The 18,507-nt window shown below is 51.2% G+C and overlaps 1 protein-coding gene across 6 annotated transcripts in view; it reads left to right on the forward strand.

Annotated features, from left to right (window-relative positions):
- KLHL29 (kelch like family member 29) overlaps positions 1-18,507 on the forward strand; it is a 318,957-nt gene that overhangs the window by 120,167 nt on the left and 180,283 nt on the right. The window contains exon 1 of one of the 6 annotated variants that reach the window (XM_017893337.1): positions 15,162-15,185. The exons of 4 other annotated variants lie outside the window; for them this stretch is intronic. The gene's annotated coding sequence lies outside the window, so the exon portion shown is untranslated. Of the gene's footprint in view, positions 1-15,161; positions 15,186-15,681; positions 15,704-18,507 lie in introns of those variants that run through there. One more of the 6 variants, XM_017893338.1, reaches the window with a different exon arrangement.

The raw sequence follows: 18,507 nt of genomic DNA on the forward strand, positions 1-18,507 counted from the left end.
CCACAACCTATGGACTTAATACAGGCAATTCAGCAAACCAGCTCCCAACATCTATCCCTGACTGCAGGGACATTTAACATAAAGCACAGCCTAGCACAGCAAAAGGCTGCTTCCCTGTCATGGAGAAAGCAGAGAATCTGGAGCTAGACTGGGTGGTTTCAGTCCTAGCTCTGTCACTTACTGTGGGACCTTGGGTAGGTGACTTTCTGTGCCTCCGTTCCCTCATCTGTAAAAGATTTGGGTGATAAAACAGTACCTATGTACCTCCGTCGTGAGAATCAATTGGGTTATTGCTTGGAAGTGCCTAGGATGGCATAGAAATAAAATAAAACATCCATCAGCTCCTTCAGGCCCGGAATGTGTGATGGTGGGTGCTCCAGATACTCTATGCAAGAAAAGGGCTCAGTGCAGGAGCAGCTGCTCTAGGTAGACTGGGGCTGGTGGAGACCTGGGGATACAGTGTTATTTCTGTCTCTGCACTGCAAGGATTCTCATCTCTTACGAGAAAGGCAAATAACACCCAACTGAGGCTGGGAAGTGCTATAACGTGGGTGGGGTGATGGGGCTGGCTGCCATGTCCAGAGTCTTCATTGGACTGCAATGTGGAAAGTCTACCTCTCCCTTGCCTTACTCTGTGTGTGTGTTTAAGTTCATAACTTATTCTTGTCTGTGGATCTGGGAGAGTGAGGGAGAGGGGCGGATGATATCTTTAATTAAATATTGCTACTCCTTCCTCTTTAAGGTCATTATAGTCAATAAGGGGGAGGAGAAATATCTCTTTAGGAGGCCTTTCAAATGAAAACAATGAATTACTGAACGCAAAACAGTCTTATCTCTCTGGCATCCTTCCTTTGGTTGTGATTTAATATGTGCATGGTGCAATACAGAAATACAAAGCAGCTTGGGAAAAAGTCTCAGCCCTAAGAATCCTATAGTATTAAAACTCGAGTAATCCTACGCAAGAGAAAAATACAGCAAAGCCTGAGCTTGGCCCCTGCAAACCAGTGCACTCCATCCGCTGTGACCCGGGGGGCGGTGGGAGGCCTCTGGAGAGCGGCCGCATGCTGCTTTTGACAGCTGAATTTTATTAACTGTTTTTTCATTCCTTCTGACGGACCTGGCAATGAACTCTTATCAGTGTATTGTGGCGAGTACAAGTCAATTAATTTCTTTTAAATAACTTCAACTGAAATTCTATTTGATTTATATTCCAAAAATGATTTCCATTCCATTCCTTCCTGAGATTATAGTCCCAGCAGAGTTAATCACACTGGCTACACAGTCACCCATACCCCAGGGAGAAAACAGGATCAAGGAGAGGAGGAAATGAGACGGAGGTGGAGCTGAGAGCATCCTAAAGACCCTTTATTCAATGTGAGGCCATGTGCTCAGTGACAAGGGAGTTTGCTGAAATCTTGCCCTCAGAAGAACTTACTTCTAGTGGTTATGTCAGGGGATGGATTGGGGAGCGACAGGAAATGTCTGGAAGATGGGGGAGACTTGACCAAGAAGCATGACTGGGGGCACCAGGGCCACTGAGGTTTGCTGCTGAGTCACCCCCTCATTTAGTATCCAGTTTCTATGGCTGGCGTCCCAGGACGCCTTCCCTTAGCTCAGCCCCAGTTGTGAGCACCCGACCCTTCTATGGCCTGCTGTGTGGGGTCACCCCGGCCATGGTGGGGGTGATGGTGAGCTGTCCCTGTGGGCACAGCCTCAACAGACTTTGCTGTGGGTCTGCCCATCCCTGAAACACAGGCAGGGACAAGCAGAGCTGCCCTCTTCCTGAGGGTCTGCCCATAGGGCCCCCGGATTGTCACCAGCCAAGCCTTACAGGGAATAATGCCTGGCTTATCTGGGAGGGAGGGGGCAGGAGCTGGGTGGCACCTGGCCCAGAGAGCAGAACTTAGTGAGTGGCTGGTGACAATGACAAGAGGTTGAAGCTCCAGAGGGAGGACAGCTCCTGCTCTCAGGGAGACGAGTGGTGGCTGGATCCCAAGACTGGGCAGGTGTAGGGCTGAGAGAGATGCCTTCTCAAGCCATCTTCTGCCCCAGTGCCAGGCGGCTGAGTCAGGGCTGGCAGGCTTCTGGGGGACAGCACGTCACTGCCCTGGGGTAGGAATACTCTGGTGAAGAATTCCAGGCAGTCACACAGTTTGACCAATATGAGTTTGGACAAAAAAATATATATTTGCAAAATATCTGCTATGGATGCTCTTAGTTTGCTAGGGCCACCATAACAAGGTAGCACTGACAGGGTGTGGCTTATACAACAGAAATGTATTTTCTCACAGTCCTGGAGCTTAGAAGTCCAAGATGAGCTGTTGGCAGGGTTGGTTCCTTCAGAGGCTCTGAGACCTCTGGCATCAGAAGTTTCTAGGGCATTTGATAAAAATGTGAACTTCTGAGACACTGAGTCAAAATCTTTAGGAGTGTGGCCCAGGATTTGACATTTAAATAAATGACATAAGCTCCCCAGGTGACTCCCAGTAGTGCCCCCTGAAGTGCCATCACACAGGTAAGTAAAGGGTACAGCACAGCCTCACCTTCAAGGAGCTCCCTAGTCAAGGAATCAAGACCTGTACAAGACAATCAGAGAAAGTGTCATGCAGTATAATAATCCAATCACCGGCCAGATGGAGGGCACAGACCAAAAAGTGCCTCAGGAGCTTGGAGAAGGAAGGCGGGTCCCCTTGGAGCAGGGAGTGTTAGGGAAGCAGTCCCTGGAAGGCGGTGTTTCTCACCTCTTCCTCTGCACAGAGATGATTCGAGGCTGAGGGTTAGCTGTGTGTGAAGACAGGGAGGCTGGGAGATACAAGGATCTGGATAAAAACTTATCACAGCGTTGAGAGTATCTTTGAGCGTGTATCACTTTTGTCTTTATCAAAACACAAATTTTATTTTTTCTGAAATTCCTGTTTGCTGTCTGGGGATGTGATATCGGTGCCTGGCACATCGATATTCAACAAAGGTTCTCTGGCTTAGGGGTTTCGGATGTTGTGTGTCGATTCCTGGCTGCGGTGACTTTATCTCTCAGGAGGGAGGTGTGTGGCTGGTGGGGGTGGTGGGGGAACCCAGCCGGTGAACAACACGTGCTGCTGGCGAGTTCTGACTCCTGCAGGTGAGAGTTGATGTTGTTTTAAGTAGTATTCACTCCACCTGTCTTCCTATACACATATTGATCCCGGCCAACAAAGAGTTGACAGGAGACCACACAGAGAGAAATATGTCAGGGCTCTCGGTGGAAAACAACATGCATGGCGATGGCAGAACCCACAGTGGATGCAGCAGACTTTGGAACTGCACTTCCACTTATTGGCTGGATGACCTCGGCCAATGACCTAACTTCTCGGAGCCTCAGTTTCCTTGTCTTTAAGATCAGGATAATAAGCCGGGTGCGGTGGCTCACGCCTGTAATCCCAGCACTTTGGAAGGCCAAGGTGGTTGGATCACCTGGGGTTGGGAGTTCAAGACCAGCCTGACCTACATGGAGAAACCCTATCTCTACTAAAACTACAAAATTAGCTGGGCATGGTGGCACATCCCTGTAATCCCAGCTACTCGGGAGGCTGAGGCAAGAGAATTGCTTGAACCTGGGAGGCGGAGGTTGCCATGAGCTAAGATCGCGCCATTGCACTGCAGCCTGGGCAACAAGACCAAAATTCTGTCTCAAAAAAAAAAAAAAGATTGGGATGATAAAAATACCTATCACATTGTGATATGGCGAGGATTAAGCTAATTATAAAAGAAGTTTAGAATAGTACCTGGAATATAAGTATGCAATAAATGTTAGCGATCAATATGGTTTTTTTCCACTCGGATAAGTGATGTTCTATGAATTTACTTCAAACAAGATATCACGGCTGTTCTCTAAGGACTGGGTAGTCACTAACAAATCCATTTTCCTTATCGTGATCTATATAGCTCAGTGATTTTTCTGCTCTCTGCTCCAAGCTAAGAACAGAGAGCTTTGCCTCCCAGACTGAAATGGAGCATCCACTGGTACAGGGCTCTGTATGCGCCTCTGTCCGGAGGGGGCTGTCTGTTGGTTAAAGGGTGTCTTTTCCAGGCCCTGGAGATTGCAGGCATTAACAGTCTGCTCAGGTGACAACGTGTTGTACTTCTCTGTGCCTGCTGTGGGGACTTGGCCTCACACTAGGATGTGTCCCTTCAAACCAGGTCCCTGGGGGCACACAGGCTGTGGGCTGTGGGATGTGGCTCAGGAGGCTTGGGGAGTACACTCTCAGCCATCCTTGGCATGCTTAACGCATGGCGACCCCCAAGAGGGGAGGGGGCCATACCTCCTGAGAGCGTGGTGCTTCTTAAAGGGTCTCACTGTAGTACTATCTTGGAGTGGGTTCATCCTGGTGCCTGTACTTTTAAATCATGGGGAAATGTTAAATTTGGGGAGGGCAGAAAAAGGGTCAGAGAGGCAGAACTTGCTGACTCCTATTTTGGGACTAGTTCTGCAATCCAATTTATTTTTTCCTAAACAATCTTATAGAAATCTGCCAGAGACAATGAATAAAGGCAGAACTCCCTGGGCGAAGCAGAGGTGCCTCTTTCTGGAGTCCCTGAATTACCCACATGGGATCTAAGGCTTCTTCTGAGCCGGTTTGAAAATGCCTGCCCTCAGAAATCCTCCTTGCCTTCTGAGCCATGCCCTCTGTCAGGGTGGCTGGGGTCCAGAAGAGAAGGGACTGCCGCTTCTGTTAGAACTAGGCAGGTTTCGTTTTAGATGATCATTACCGAACTCTTGGCTCAGATGCATTGTTTAACTTGACTTTTCTACATTCTCCCAGAACCTGAGTACTAACTAAGGCCTGAGCAGGTAAACTGAAACACTTGATGTGTTAATCCAAACTGTCAGGATTGTCAGCTGGTTACGAGTCTCCTCCTCCTTCCCATGTCACTCAGAGGACAGGAGGGCAGAGGGAGAGATCCAAAGGGCTGGGCATTAGAATCAAGGATGCGCTGGATGCAGGACCCACCGAGGAGGTGTGGACTCTGGCAAGAGGGGCTACAAATCCCAAAAGGCTCCATCTTTAGACTTTCCACATCAGCCTACAGCCACCCCAAATTTTCTATGATTGTTATTTAAACAATACATTGGCCTTATTTTTAACATCTGCTGCACTTGAGCAATTTCATGTGACGTCAGCTGGCTGCCGGCAACTCTGCTTGAAAACAAGAATAACCAAATCTTCTAAGGAGTAATGCTGAACCTGCTTCAAACGCAATAAATCGCAAAAACCATTGTTTACGATAAGTGGTATCTGATTGCTGTTAGAACCTGTGTTTATTGCTTTTGCGCATTATGGTCTCTTGTAATTTGGACAGCCAGAAATTGTATTCCTTTATGCAGTGCGTAGGCAGGGTTTGTAAGGGGGGAGGCATCTGTAATTATGCTGCCAGGGAGTGAGGTTGAGGAGCCTCCAAGGAGCAAGAAAATGCAATTGCTTGCTTTTCATCTGAGGGGCTGGGCATCAGGCTTCCCACTTTCCAGTTCTTGGAACCCTCAGGGCTCCATTGGAGGGAGACCTGGGCAGGGGAGGATAAGGAGGGGACCTTAGAGCTATAGTGCCCCAGATCAGAGAGCCCTTAAGTGGCCTCAGGGTGCAGAGTGCCAGGTGGGTGGGTAGACGCTGGCCCCACAGGAAGCTGGGCTGATGGTTTTCCTGGAAGTTGCCTTGATGTCTCCTGCCCGTTTCTTCCTCATTCTCCCCCATCCTGATGAGTGCCCTGACTGGACTTTGTAGGTGAAGGCTAGCAGCAGGGATCTAGGAACAGCTGATGGCAGAATTCTTTGGCGCCTCTGTCTGCAAATTTGAGAAGCAGTCACTTGACCATGTGGCCTGGATCTTGCCATCGTCAGTGAGTGAATGGATGATGTTACTTGATTTCTTTGAGGCACCATTAGGAAGAAGGGCAGTGTGTCTGGGTGTGGTGATCTGTCATTCTCCTAATTCAAAACCTCTGGACTCCAAGAAGAGGGTCTAGTTTCTCTTTCATGAAAATAGACCACGCTCCATCTGTCCTTGCTGCTTTGGCTTCAGTTGGTTCTTCCACCTGGAATGCTCTTTTCTGTCTATTTCACCTATGTGAAACCCACCCATCCTGCACTTTCATTAACGACTTCCCTGAACTTCTCCCTCCTCCTATGTCCTCAATCTCAGTAGAATTTCACCACCATTCCCCCAGCCTCTCAAGCCTAAAACCTAGAGTTCATCTGAGACATGTCTTTTTCCCTCCACCCAACACTAGCCCAGCACACAGAGACACTTGGGAACTGTTTGTTGAATGAATTAATGAACTTGATAGTCAACCGCCAACTCTAACCCAAATCACTTTCTGGGTATTTCTCCAAATTGTCCCTCTTCGCATTTCTACCGCCACAGCCCAAGGGAGGGTCCTTATTCAACAGGACCACCTCTGAACAGCCTGTAAAGCCCCCCGTATCCCCTTGCACTCTGAGACCTGGTGCTGAGGGTCATGTCTTATCCTGTAACCCCCACTCCCACAACCTCTACTCCCCGACTTGCTCATTTACTCCAAGTCCCTCCTGGTTCCTGAGCACAACATACATGCGATTTCGTTACTAAGGATGTTTCTCTGCCCAGAATATCCCTACCTCTTCTTTACCTGACTTCCCCTCTTCAGAGACTTGGCTTAGGCACCATCTCCTCCAGGAAGTCTTTTCCAGCTGTGCCCATGGGCCTGGGGGACCCCGGTCTCTACTTCCACAGCTCCTGTGTTTTTCTGTGTAGTAACTCTTGTCACAATTATAACAAACTGTAAAGGTCTGACCTTAAAAGCAGGGATATTGTGTTGTCTGTCTGAACATCCCCCGTGCCCAGCACAATTCCTGGCCCCTAGAAGGTCTCCTGTGAATGAGGATCTAAATGGAACTGGCACGAATGCTCAAATGGCACATGAAGTGCAGAGAGCACCAAATTGTATTAATACACAGTTGTGTGTTGACTTAGACCAAGTTCATAGACAGCTCCCCAGTGAAACCACAAGGACTAGATCTGAGAAGTTGCAGCCCCACCCCCCCCAACCCCGGCATCTGAGCAGAGTGGCTGTTCCTCCGTGGTGGCTCCATGAGTGAGTTAGTGGGCACAGAAGGAGCCTAGTCTGCCATGTTGATTGATAGCTATCCCCACAAAGGATGGGACTAGTCAAGCATGCTTTATTAAAAAGATAAATGAATCAATTTTGTGTTTCTAAAACTATAGTCTACTGGTCAATTTGTCCAAGCCCTGGCATTAATTAGACGCTGAGCTGGACAGCAGGGTCCCCTCTCCCTCCTAGAGCTTAGAAGGGTTCTCTGAGGCTCCAGGACTTCAGTTTCAGTGAGAACTATGGATCCCTCCTGCCCTGCCCAGCCTGGCTGGCTGAGCAGTAAAGGAAGTGGGGAGAGAAGCTAAGGCAGGGCTCCACTTACAGAAGACCCTTGCTTCTGGGGCCGTGGGCACCTGCTGGGCCCGAGACTGGGAAGGGCTGACCAGGAGCAGCTATTCGAAGGCAGCACCCTACACACAGCCCAGCACGTGCACTGCTCAAGGCCAAGGGTCATGATTTCCAGATTCGTTTATTTTAACAAACCTCCCCTTAATACACAGACGCGCACACACACGTGGGAATGCTACACTGGCCAAGCTCGCCCCAGCACCAAGAAACAAAATGGACACACTCCTTTCTCTTCCTCTTCCCCTGCACATGGCAGAACCTCCAGGGACAATGCACATAATTCAGGCTTTTGTGCTATGGCTCAGCAAGCTAGATTACAATTATACCAGCCTGTGGGATCTAGCCGGGTAGCCCCATGGCCACTGATGGCTTTGTCTCTACAGGAAAATACATTTGGAGTTACAAACAGCTGACTTCTTGGCAGACTTCTTGGAATTCAAGCAGCTCATAGGCAAGGGCCTGGGAAGTGGACCCTCGAGGCGGCTGGCCAATCAGCAGGTCCTCCAGGGCCCTCATCCATGCCTGCCCTGGCACTGGGGAGGCCACGGAGGAATCAGTGAACAGATCCCAGCTTACAAAGCCTCACAGTTTGATCTGGGGTGAGGCAGGAGACAGGGACTCCCTCCAGACCCTCAGAGCAGAACCAAGTCTTGCGTGTGGTGTCCCACCAGCCCGTATCTCTGAAGACAGTGGATGATGGGGCTCGAGGGCAGGGGAGGCAGCATGGGCTTTGTCAGGCTGATGACGGACGTGCCTGGGAGCAAGAGCCTGGGTCCAGAGCCTGCCTGTCACAGGGAAAGAGCAGAGCTCCCCGTTTGTCAGCTGCTTCGTGGTGCGGAGCCTGCAAAGTCCGGAGAGCGGTTTTGTGCAGAAAGCCCTGTCTTCCTGTGCCCGCTGTGGACGTGGAAGGCAGAGGCGCGTCCTCTTTCAGCCGCTTTCCTCCAGCCCAGGGGTCTGCCATCTGCTGAGCTCTTTTTTCTTTAAACTTAGGAACAGAAGCCGTTTGACAGAAACTTTTAAAAACAACCTAACTAGGCCGGGCGTGGTGGCTCATGCCTGTAATCTCAGCACTTTGGGAGGCTGAGGCAGGTGGATCACGAGGTCAGGAGATCGAGACCATCCTGGCCAACATGGTGAAACGCCATCTCTGCTAAAAATACAAAAATTAGCCGGGCGTGGTGGCACGTGCCTGTAGTCCCAGTTACTCAGGAGGCTGAGGCAGGAGAATCACTTGTACCCGGGAGGCAGAGGTTGCAGTGAGCCGTGATCGCACCACTACACTACTCTAGCCTGGCAACAGAGCAAGACTCTGTCTCAATAAATAAATAAATAGAACCTAACTAATATAACATTTGAAATTTGGGCCTTTCCAGAATCTTTTCCCGTCTTTTTAACATGCAGGTACAGAGTGGATACAAGGCTGCCTCGTGTTTCCCATTTTTCTCCTAATGGGATTCGCGTCCAGGTCTCCATGTGTTACCGGAGGCCACTCCCACTGAATGGATGGCTGCTCGGGGGTCTCTGCTCCTAGACCACATTTGCTCAGCAGCTCCCTGTGGTAGAAAACTGGCTGGGCCCATTCCCACCACTGGAAAGTCACTTTAGTGCAGTGTCTTCTTGCCTCTAAGATATTTTGGCCTCCCATTCTTTGAGCCTCATGGGGTCAGTGAGATGGAGAGTGAAGTGGGTATTTCTGTTTCCCCTCAGACCCTCTGGACAAGTCATGTTTTACCTCTGTGCTTCAGTGTTCTCATCTTCAAAACGGGGAGGATGAGACTTCCCCTTTCCCAGGGGACTATGAAGATTAAATGAGATAATGCATGGCTCATCGTAAATGCTCAAGAAAGGGGAGCATAGAAGTAGTAATTAGAGTAACCCCTTGAATTATCCTTGTTCTGGGAAAGCAGGCAGGTCCGGTGGACTGGGGGCCAACTTCCCCAGGCCCTCTGTGGGGACCCAGCCTGGAGGGAACCTGAGACTTGGCCTATGGCTCCTCCTCCCACATGACCCTGATGCTGTATCACCTAACAGTCTCAAGCAGATTTCACTGTGACCTGTTGTTATTTGCCTTGCTTAGAGGTAAAGATGTGAGAACTGGAGCCTACCCGTTGACTTGTGAGAGAACCCAGTGGTCCTCTGGGAGGGCAAATGTTTGGGCCACTGGGGATTAGGGAGCAAGATCCTGGCTGCAAAGAGAGGAAGGAGCTTCCCTCCTCCAGGAGATGCTCACGGATCTCAGGCCCTCGCTTCCCTCTGTCTGCTGAGGCCCATTTGGGCCTCTGCCTCTGCTACTTCCTTGGCCTAGAAAGGCAACCCTAGAAAAGAGACCCCAGCTGTCTCCTCCGGGAAGCCTCTGTGCACCTTCTCCATGCTGCTGTGGGTGCTGTCCCTCCTGGAGTGCTGTGTCCTACACCTTAGCACTCCCTGGCCAGTACCCAGGGCACCTGAGCTCCCCACCAGGCACTGTGTGTGCTCACTCCCCATTGGGCCTGGTCCACAGCTGCACACGCCAACACATGCACCTGGTCCGGGGTCCTAGCCATCCCCTGCCCTCCACAGTCACTCCTAGGTCTCAGCCACCCCACAGCTGTTGCTTTCCTTTCTCCTATCCCCATATCATGACTTGGATGACCATCTTCCAAGACAGTGGCTCCAGATATCCTGAGCAGGCATCAGAAGCAGCCAAAGTGTTCAGTCTCCTTTGCTTTCTTGGAAAAATGTTTTCTTTTTATTAGTGACTTCCCCCAGGCAATCCTTAACCCAGGGAAAGGGCCTGCTCTGTGGGCCTACTGAGGGCCGGGCTGCCAGGCGGCATGTGGAGAGCCCGCTTCTCTCCTCTCAGGGAGTCCTGCACAGACCACGCCCTGGAATGCACTTTCCAGTCTCAAGGCTGTTCTGATGCTCTGTTGGGTCTGTGCCCAGAGGCTGTGTCAGAAGCTGCAGCCACCAGGTGGGGATGGCCTCCCTAGGTAAACTGACACCAACCCTCTGCTGTCAGGCTTGGACCTGTCCACTATTGAGCCATCCACCCAGGACTTCTTCCAGCCAGATCCAGCTCCTACCTTGTCAGCCTTGGCAATCCCCCAGGGTCCCTGGTCCCCCACCTTCCCCTCCCCGCCAGGCTCCCTCCCACCCCGGCATTCTCACCTGCTAGCTCAGGCCCAGAATCCTGCCTCCCATGGCATCCGATGACTCCCCCGGCCAGTGTGCCAGGGCCTCTAGACAGCTGCTGCCACAACCCCCAACTCTGGCCAGCCCCGCAGCAGAACGAGGCTTGGGCCCAGGACCAGAGTGTTGCCCTGTTTGAGGGCTGTCAGCAGAGGGAGTGTTGGCATAAACCACCCTTGGGTATGTGAACCCAGAAAATCTAAGACAGGTCTCAGTGAATTTAGAAAGTTTATTTTGCCAGGCTGAGGACGCGCCCGTGACACAGCCTCAGGAGGTCCCGACGACATGTGCCCAAGGTGGTCAGGGCACAACTTGGTTTTATCCATTTTAGGGAGACATGAGACATCAATCGATATATGTAAGAAGTATATCGGTTCCGTCTGGAAAGGCAGGGCAGCTTGAAGCAAAGGCAGAAAGACCTGAAGTGAGGAGGGAACTTCTGGGTCCCAGATAGGTGAGACACAAAGATTGCATTGTTTTGAGTTTCTGATTAGCCTTTCCAAAGGAGGCAGTCAGATACGTGTCTATCTCAGTGAGCAGAGGAACTTTTATTAATGAACTTGATTTTATTAATGAACAAATTTATTTTGAATAGAATGGGAAGCAGTTTTGCCCTGAGCAATTTCCACCCTGAGTTTTCCTTAGAGATTTTGGGGTCCCCAAGATATTTTCCTTTCACTGGTATCACCCACCCAGGAGAGGAGCCAGGTGAGGGAGTGGCAGAGAGAGAAGGATGGGTCTAAAGACTTCCTAGTCTCATTGAAGGTGGTCAGCGACCCCCCCAGGGGAGGGTGAAGCCCTCTGCTAAATAGAAAGCAGCCCAGACAAGGCCAAATCCCCCTCAAAACAGGGTACAGGGCAGGGGTGTTCGTCGTGTTAATTCTGTTGGGCTTGGCCTCTGCCCTTTCGTGGGTTCAGATGCCTAAGCCTTCCAGGGCCTCAGGTGCCTGATCTGCACCCGGGGAGGGCTGGAGGGAAAGGAGCCTGAAGGGGCTTTCAGGGCTTTCTGTGATTCGTTGACTACTTCAAACAAAAACACAGCCTTCCCAGCTGGGGTGATGGAGGAGAGTAAGAACAAAGCTGGCTGTGTTTGCTTGTGTTGGAATCCAAGGAGGGAACCTACTGGAATTTCCCTCCCCTTGCTGGAGGCCAAGGTCAGGCCACTGCCCTGACCTCTGTTTCCTGGGCCCTGAGACCATGGCACTGTCAGAGCCCACTGGGAAAGACAGGCACAGGTGATTATTTATACAAGTCTTTTCTTTCAGTGGACTGTTGACATACGCCCAACACTTGAAGGAAATAAACTTTTGTTTCACAGTGAATGAAAGTTTTCCCATGCTTTAAGGTCACTCTTTCATACATTTCTTCTTAGTACAACACAAATCTCATTATAGGAATTTCGGTATTTTAACAAAAGGAGCCACAGTCATCGTAATGAGATCCCCGAATAAAGTTCAGTTCATTTTCATCTGCCTTTCCTCCCCCAATATTATTGCTGGAAATGTTACATTATCATAAACCCGAGTTCAGGATGCATAGTTTTCACAATTGTCTTCTTTTCTCCGTATACAAATTCTGATGACTGCCTTCATTTTACAAAGACCCCCTCCCCCCATGGGTGTTTCCATCTTCTCAGATATTTTTCTTTGCCTTACCCCGAGCTACGTACATAACCGGATGGCTAGAATTAGGAGAGTCAATGATGGATATTCCTGTATCCGTCTATACCCTCCCTGCCTGCCACGTGGTGTGGGATATGTGCAGGAGGTAACCTGGGAGGGGACTGCTTCGAGGGGCTTCCCCAAGGACCTTCCTTGTGGCCATGCAGAAGGCCATGCAGAAGGACTCCCAGGGAAGGCTCTGGGCCCAAGCCCTCCTAGCCAGCTCTGCCTGCAGGAGGAAGGATAAGGGACTCCTACATGGCACCCTGGGAGGCAAGGTTCATGCGCTGGAAGTTTGCAAGCAGACTTTATTTCCCCTCAACCATGTCAGAAACCTCTAGCAGGACCGATGCTCTAACTTCACACAGGGTTTCAGAGTCAGGGCCTTCTCCCTGGTACACTGAAGCTGCAGGTGTGGCCTGCCCCCAGGCCCATGTGCTGCATCGGGCCAGCTGGGCAGTCGTGAGCTCCTCCAGCATCCTCAGACCCAGCAGCCGCTCCTCTCTGCCTCCTCCCTGGTGTCTGTTGATGTCTCTGCAGGGAACATGCTCCAGGTGACCCAGACACTGAGCGCTTTGCAGGCAGGCAGCATCCTTCCCATAGCTAAGAGTAGGAACTACCTGTACCCCATTTCTTGGCAGGAAACAGAGGCTCAGAGTTCCAGCACGTTGTTCAATAGACTGCAGCCAGATGATAAACATCAGAGCCAGGACATAAGCCTCTGTTGAATTCCAAAGCCCACACTCTTAAGCAGTCTATGGCCTTAGTAGTATCATTAATTATGCAGTGATGTATCAATACTCAGGGGTCCCGTAGAGGTAGTTGGGATGTTTGCCCCTGAACTAAATGGTCAAAGCTCACTGTGCTTACTAAGGTTGTGCACCTGCTTTTCACAGCCTTTCTGCATCTCCCCTTATTCTCATTCTTTAAACTTGCCATGGTCATTGTTGTTGCCTAAAGCACCAGTACCCACCTGACCTGCTGTGGACCTGCTTGTTAGAATTGCTTGCAGAGGAAGCATCCATAGGCTATGAACAAGGATGCTGGGGCTTGCCTGTGAACACCAAGCTTCAGTGTGTTTATTCTAAGGCTTTTTTTTTTTTTTTTTTTTTTTTTTTGAGACAGAGTCTAGCTCTGTTGCCTAGGCTGGAGTGCAGAGGCACGATCTTGGCTCATGGCAACCTCCTCCCCTCCCGGGCTCAAGCAATTCTTCCACCTCAGTCTCTGAGTAGTTGGGACTACAGACATGTACCATCACGCCTGGCTAATTTTTGTATTTTTAATAGAGATGGAGTTTCACCATGTTGGCCAGGCTGGTCTCAAACTCCTGAGCTCAAGTGATCCGCCTGCCTCAGCCTCTCAAAGTGCTGGGATTACAGGTGTGAGCTACCACACCCGGCCTCTAAGGCTCTTTTGATTGCTTTTTGAATTTTGGTTATGTTTGGGATCAAAGAAGGATGCTTGTTCTTATTTCTAGGCAAATGGAAGACCTTTTACCTTCTTGAAATCTGATCAGAAAAAAAAAGAGCTTTTTGCAAGGTTGGAGAGTCATTAAGTGGGGTGGGAAAGTGAGGCGGGTCTTTTGAGTTCTCTTCCCACAAAGTAGGCTGGTAGCCTTAAGTATGAGATGGGAAACCCATGGCTCTGTCTCTGGGGGGAGAGTTTCTTCTCCTCCAACCCAAGCCCTGAGTCTGGACCCCCGAGCTTTTATTCCTGACTCCAGTGGCAACTCTCTCTAAAGTCATCTCCCACCTCTGGGCCAGGCTGTTGGACATGCAGCTCTTCCCCTGCCGCCACCACAGAGTTTGCAGAGTAAGCCCAGCGCTGCAGAGGTGGCCAGTGCCATGCAGATGTGAGGACTTGCGTGGACTCGACTTTGTCAGTGCCATGATTGCGTTCCCCCCGGAGCTGACCATGTGAGCAGGTGTTAGAGCCATCTCTGGAGAACTGAGTGTTAGAACCTATGCACCTGCCTGTCGGGGTGGTTACAGGCATTTAGTCGGGAGAGTGGATGGTTCTCAGAACCCGGGGGGGCAGGGGCATTCGGAACTGCCTGGCATTCTCACTTCCACTGGTTTCTTTACCAGCACCCACTTGCATTTTGTTTAGCAAACCCGGAACTCAGGAAGCTTGCTGCCTGGCTGCCCATCAGGGCAGCATGGTCCACCCAAGGGTGGGCCAGGGCAGAGGGCCTGCATGCCACAGGGAGAACAGAAAGGGAGCAGAGGCATTTTGTAGAGTGAGTTTTCCAACCCATCTTATGATCCTTCCTCCATTCTAAAGCAAAGGACATAAATACTAAACTGTGGTTCTTGCCAGTGCTGATAAGGAAAACCAGTGAATGCAGGAGTCTCATTAAGAAAATCCTAAAATTTTAGTCTTATCACTGCTGCAACATAATACAGTAAGTATGTTAATTCTAACCTCCCTCGGCTTCCCCCACCCAAAATCCCTTTCAGCTAAGGCTGGCAGGAATGAACTGCGCTCTGGCTACAGACTGAAGTCACGTCTGTTTGGATTTTTTCCCTCGCCTTGGCTTCGTGTAGTGAGTCTCCTATTTGGGTGGACATGGCTTTTACCCCCTCACACTTCCAGCTGCCTTTGCCATTATTCAGTTCAACAAACATTGAGGAAATACCTACTGTGTGCAGGCCACAGTTGTAGGAGCTGGGAAATGTCAGAGTCAGCTGAGTTCATCTCTTTGCAAGAGCCAATAAGCCGACGAGAGAGCAATGATTTATAGGCCAAGCCTGCCAGCCGGCCTTGTCCCCAGCAAAGACTCATTTCAACAAGCTTCTCTTCCAAGTGATTATTTGCTGTTTGTACTGCTTGGACTTGGCACGCTTCTACAATTCCTTTTACCAAAGAGGAAAGAAGAACCTTGAAGTAAGTACTTATCTCGTAAAGAAAAGATTCCATGCGTCTTTCGGGAGCTCGCCTAAACACCACCAGCGTCGCTGTCATGTGAATGGTTTGTTTTTGTTTTTGTTTTGTTTTGTTTTTTATTTTTACCAGCGTGCCTTCCTCTTCCAAAGGCCTTCCCTATCTAGGGTTTTTTCTCCCCATGACACCTCTGTGCTGTAGGTAGTAGAGATGCGGGTGTTCCCATTTATCAGAAAAGGAAGCTGATGCCGGAGCGGGGCACGACTTGCTCGGTACTGTGCTAAGGAGTGGCAGAGCCACCCAGGCCCAAGTGCCCGGCTCCTCATCCGTATCTCTTTCCATTACACCAAACCCAGAGCGGGCGGGCAGGACAGAAGAGACTACAGCAGCACCGGCGCCTGCTGGGCTGGCCTTGGCTGGGAGGGGCTCAGGAAGACCCAGGAAATAGCAGGCCGGGAAACGCTGTTCCGTCCTGCCCCAGACTCCCAGGAGGCATCGGCAGGAGAAGCAGGGCGGCAGCTGTGAGTCACGGTGATGGATGTTCACGGCTCACGGGTGGGCGGCTCGCGCGTGCACTGGTGCCAGGGTGGCCAAACGGCTGGCAGGCCAGTGGGCTGGGTGTCACATTTCAGCAATATGATCTCAGCTCTGCCCAAGTGAGGAGGAACATGCATGCGGGCATCTGTGGCCTTCAACTCAGAAAGGGTGTGGGTGGAGGGACCAGGCGGTGGAGGGGACCCCTCTGGTTCGATCTGTTCCGTTCCTTTGCTGGCCTTGCCAGCCATTTCAGGACCACTAATGCTGTGCGTGTGTGTCCCTTCGAAGAGTCCAGAAAGCTGGATCTAAAAGTCAGAGTTTCTGAAGGACTTCATGGTGAGCAGAACACATTTGGTGTGAAAATATTACAGGAAAACAAAAGCCTCCCAGGCTTCCTGCCTCTCAGCAAAAGAATCGGAAGGCATTTTCCACGTGGGGAGGGAGGCCATTTCTATTTCATGGGGATCTTAAAAGTAATTTTGCTGCCTGTAATTTTTTTATCCAAACTCAGACTTTGGTTCTCAGTTGGGTGACTTAGTGATCTCTAAAATTTGCTGACATTCTGGCTCGTGAGAATACATACTGTTACTTTTACTTTTAATGAATGAGATTTGTTTTTAAAAGATCTCCTCAAATCAGCTGAGCACTCCAGGTGCAGCTGTGGCACTGGTGCTGGGAGGGGAGGCCAAATGCCTGACTTCAAGGTGCTGGGAGCTAAGAATTCCCGTCTCGACACATAGGAGGGAGGAAAAAGCCAGAGAAGACTTGACAACTGACAGTACAGGCTAAGGCCAGGCCTATGCCTGGAAGAGAAGAACTTTCTCTTTGTCTCCTTGCCCACTGCCTATCCCTGAGCCTGCGGGACCAGGAGGGCAGAGGACACTTCTGGGGTTTGGCCCAGAGAATTTTTTTCTTCTTTTCTTGTTTTCTGCTACACCATGTGGCTTCAGACCATGACATTTCTGTTCGATGCCGTCAGTGCCTTGGTTTGAGGAGGATGTCTGTGTACCCAGCTTCCCTGGCCAAGAAGAAATGGTGCCCGGAGCTTGCTGGCATCTGCTCTTGCCCTGTCTCCCTTCCTCTCTCTCCTGCATGACCAGCAGCCAAGGGATAGTTCCTTCTGGCCAGGCAGTGGGATGGAGCTAAGGGGGAGGTGATGCAGGAGCAGGCCCCAGACCCCATCCTGAGCTTGGCAAGGGGCCTGGTTTTGCCCTGCCTGGGAAGAGTAAGGCATGGAACCTGCTGGGACTTGCCTCACTCCCCAGAGGCCGAGTAAGCCCCAGCCCCTGCCCCTCCCCCAGGCAATCCAGCAGAGCCAGGGCCCACCCGCTATTTTTAGAAAGCTATCAGGTGCGCAGGACGCCCAGTTGCCTTTTTCCACCTGTTTGGGCTCATTCTAGGGATCCTGTGTCGCTGCCCCAGGCCCTGCCTGTCCTGATGTGATTGTCTTACTGTGGCCTGGAGCTGGCACGAAGCTCCCTCCCGATGCAACCCAGCCACCCTTCTGGCCTGGCCTGGCCATGGCAAGTCACGTCCCTGGGCCTACAGCCATAGTGTGCTCAGAAGCATAGATGTTGGGCCCTAATGTTTGCCCTCCTCTGCTTCCTTGAGAGGAAGGTAAAGGCTGAAAAGTAAAAGCAGGTTAGGAAGAACCTGGAATTGGGAGCCCATCGTGAGGAGTGTTGAATCAGTGAGTAGAAGATTCTGGAGCCTTTGTCCTAAAGGAAGCTGCATGGAGTGTGCAGTCTGGCCGGGGATGCCCACATGCACCCGTGGAGTTCATTGCCAGCGCATGCAGTTCAGAGGAACGTGGGTGGTCAGAGGAAGCGTCACAGGGGAGGGGAAACCAGAGCTGTGGTCATGTGGGCATGCGGGAGGGGTGGCATCGAAGGCAGAGGGGCAGAGGGACCACAAATGCTATGCTCTTGGCCTGGCAATGGGACAGCCCATGTGTAACTGAGGAACCCCGAGGAGCCATGAGGCTGGTGCAGAGGGCTCTGCATGGGGCAGGGGAAGGAGAGCCTGGAGAGTGAGGGGGCGCCAGGCCTGAGACGCCCTGAATTCCAGGTGAGGTATCTGGACAAGATCCAGCAGATGGTAGGAAAAACCACTGAAGGCTGGAGGGGAGAGACAGGAACCTGGTGAGCTGGTGGCCTGCTCTGCCCCCTGCCTACCAGAGTGACCTGGCCGCCTCATGGTCACAGAACAGCCGCAGCAGCTGTGGGCCCAGAGCATCACCTTCGTGACCTGCCCTCCACACCCAGTTCACAAGTCTCTAGGGTGGGGTGAGCTGGGACTGGCTCCGTGGCTCCCAAGAGCCCATTGTTAACATCTCTTCCCAACTCCTCGTTAGGAAACAGCACGTTGGTAGCTCGAAATGGCCACAGTGGGAATATTTATACAACAGAGACTGGTGAACACTGCATGCACATCAGGGTCTGGGTGGGGGTTTTTTTGTCCACCACCACCAGCAGAGCCGGGTGTTAAACATTTACCAGCATAGCTCTGGGTAATGGCGCCCCCACAGGGTTTCATGCTGGAGGTTAGCGTGGTGGGCTGAGCAGTGACCACACGGGGTTGGTACCCTGCGTTGGTGGACTTGCGTCGTGTCACATCCCTGCTAGGAAGCTAGGGAGTGGGGATGGAGCCTCAACCGGGAGAACTGGGTGACCTCGGCCGTGTTGGCCCATTCTGAAACCAGGCTCCTTAACATGGGCTCCCAGACCCTGGACACAGCTCACACAGAGGACACGTGTGTTTCGTGCCTCTCTGCTTCGTCACCTGAGCA

The sequence above is a fragment of the Rhinopithecus bieti genome, unplaced genomic scaffold (assembly GCF_001698545.2).
Source record: "Rhinopithecus bieti isolate Rb0 unplaced genomic scaffold, ASM169854v2 scaffold_23816, whole genome shotgun sequence".
In the NCBI taxonomy this organism is placed as follows: Eukaryota; Metazoa; Chordata; class Mammalia; order Primates; family Cercopithecidae; genus Rhinopithecus; species Rhinopithecus bieti.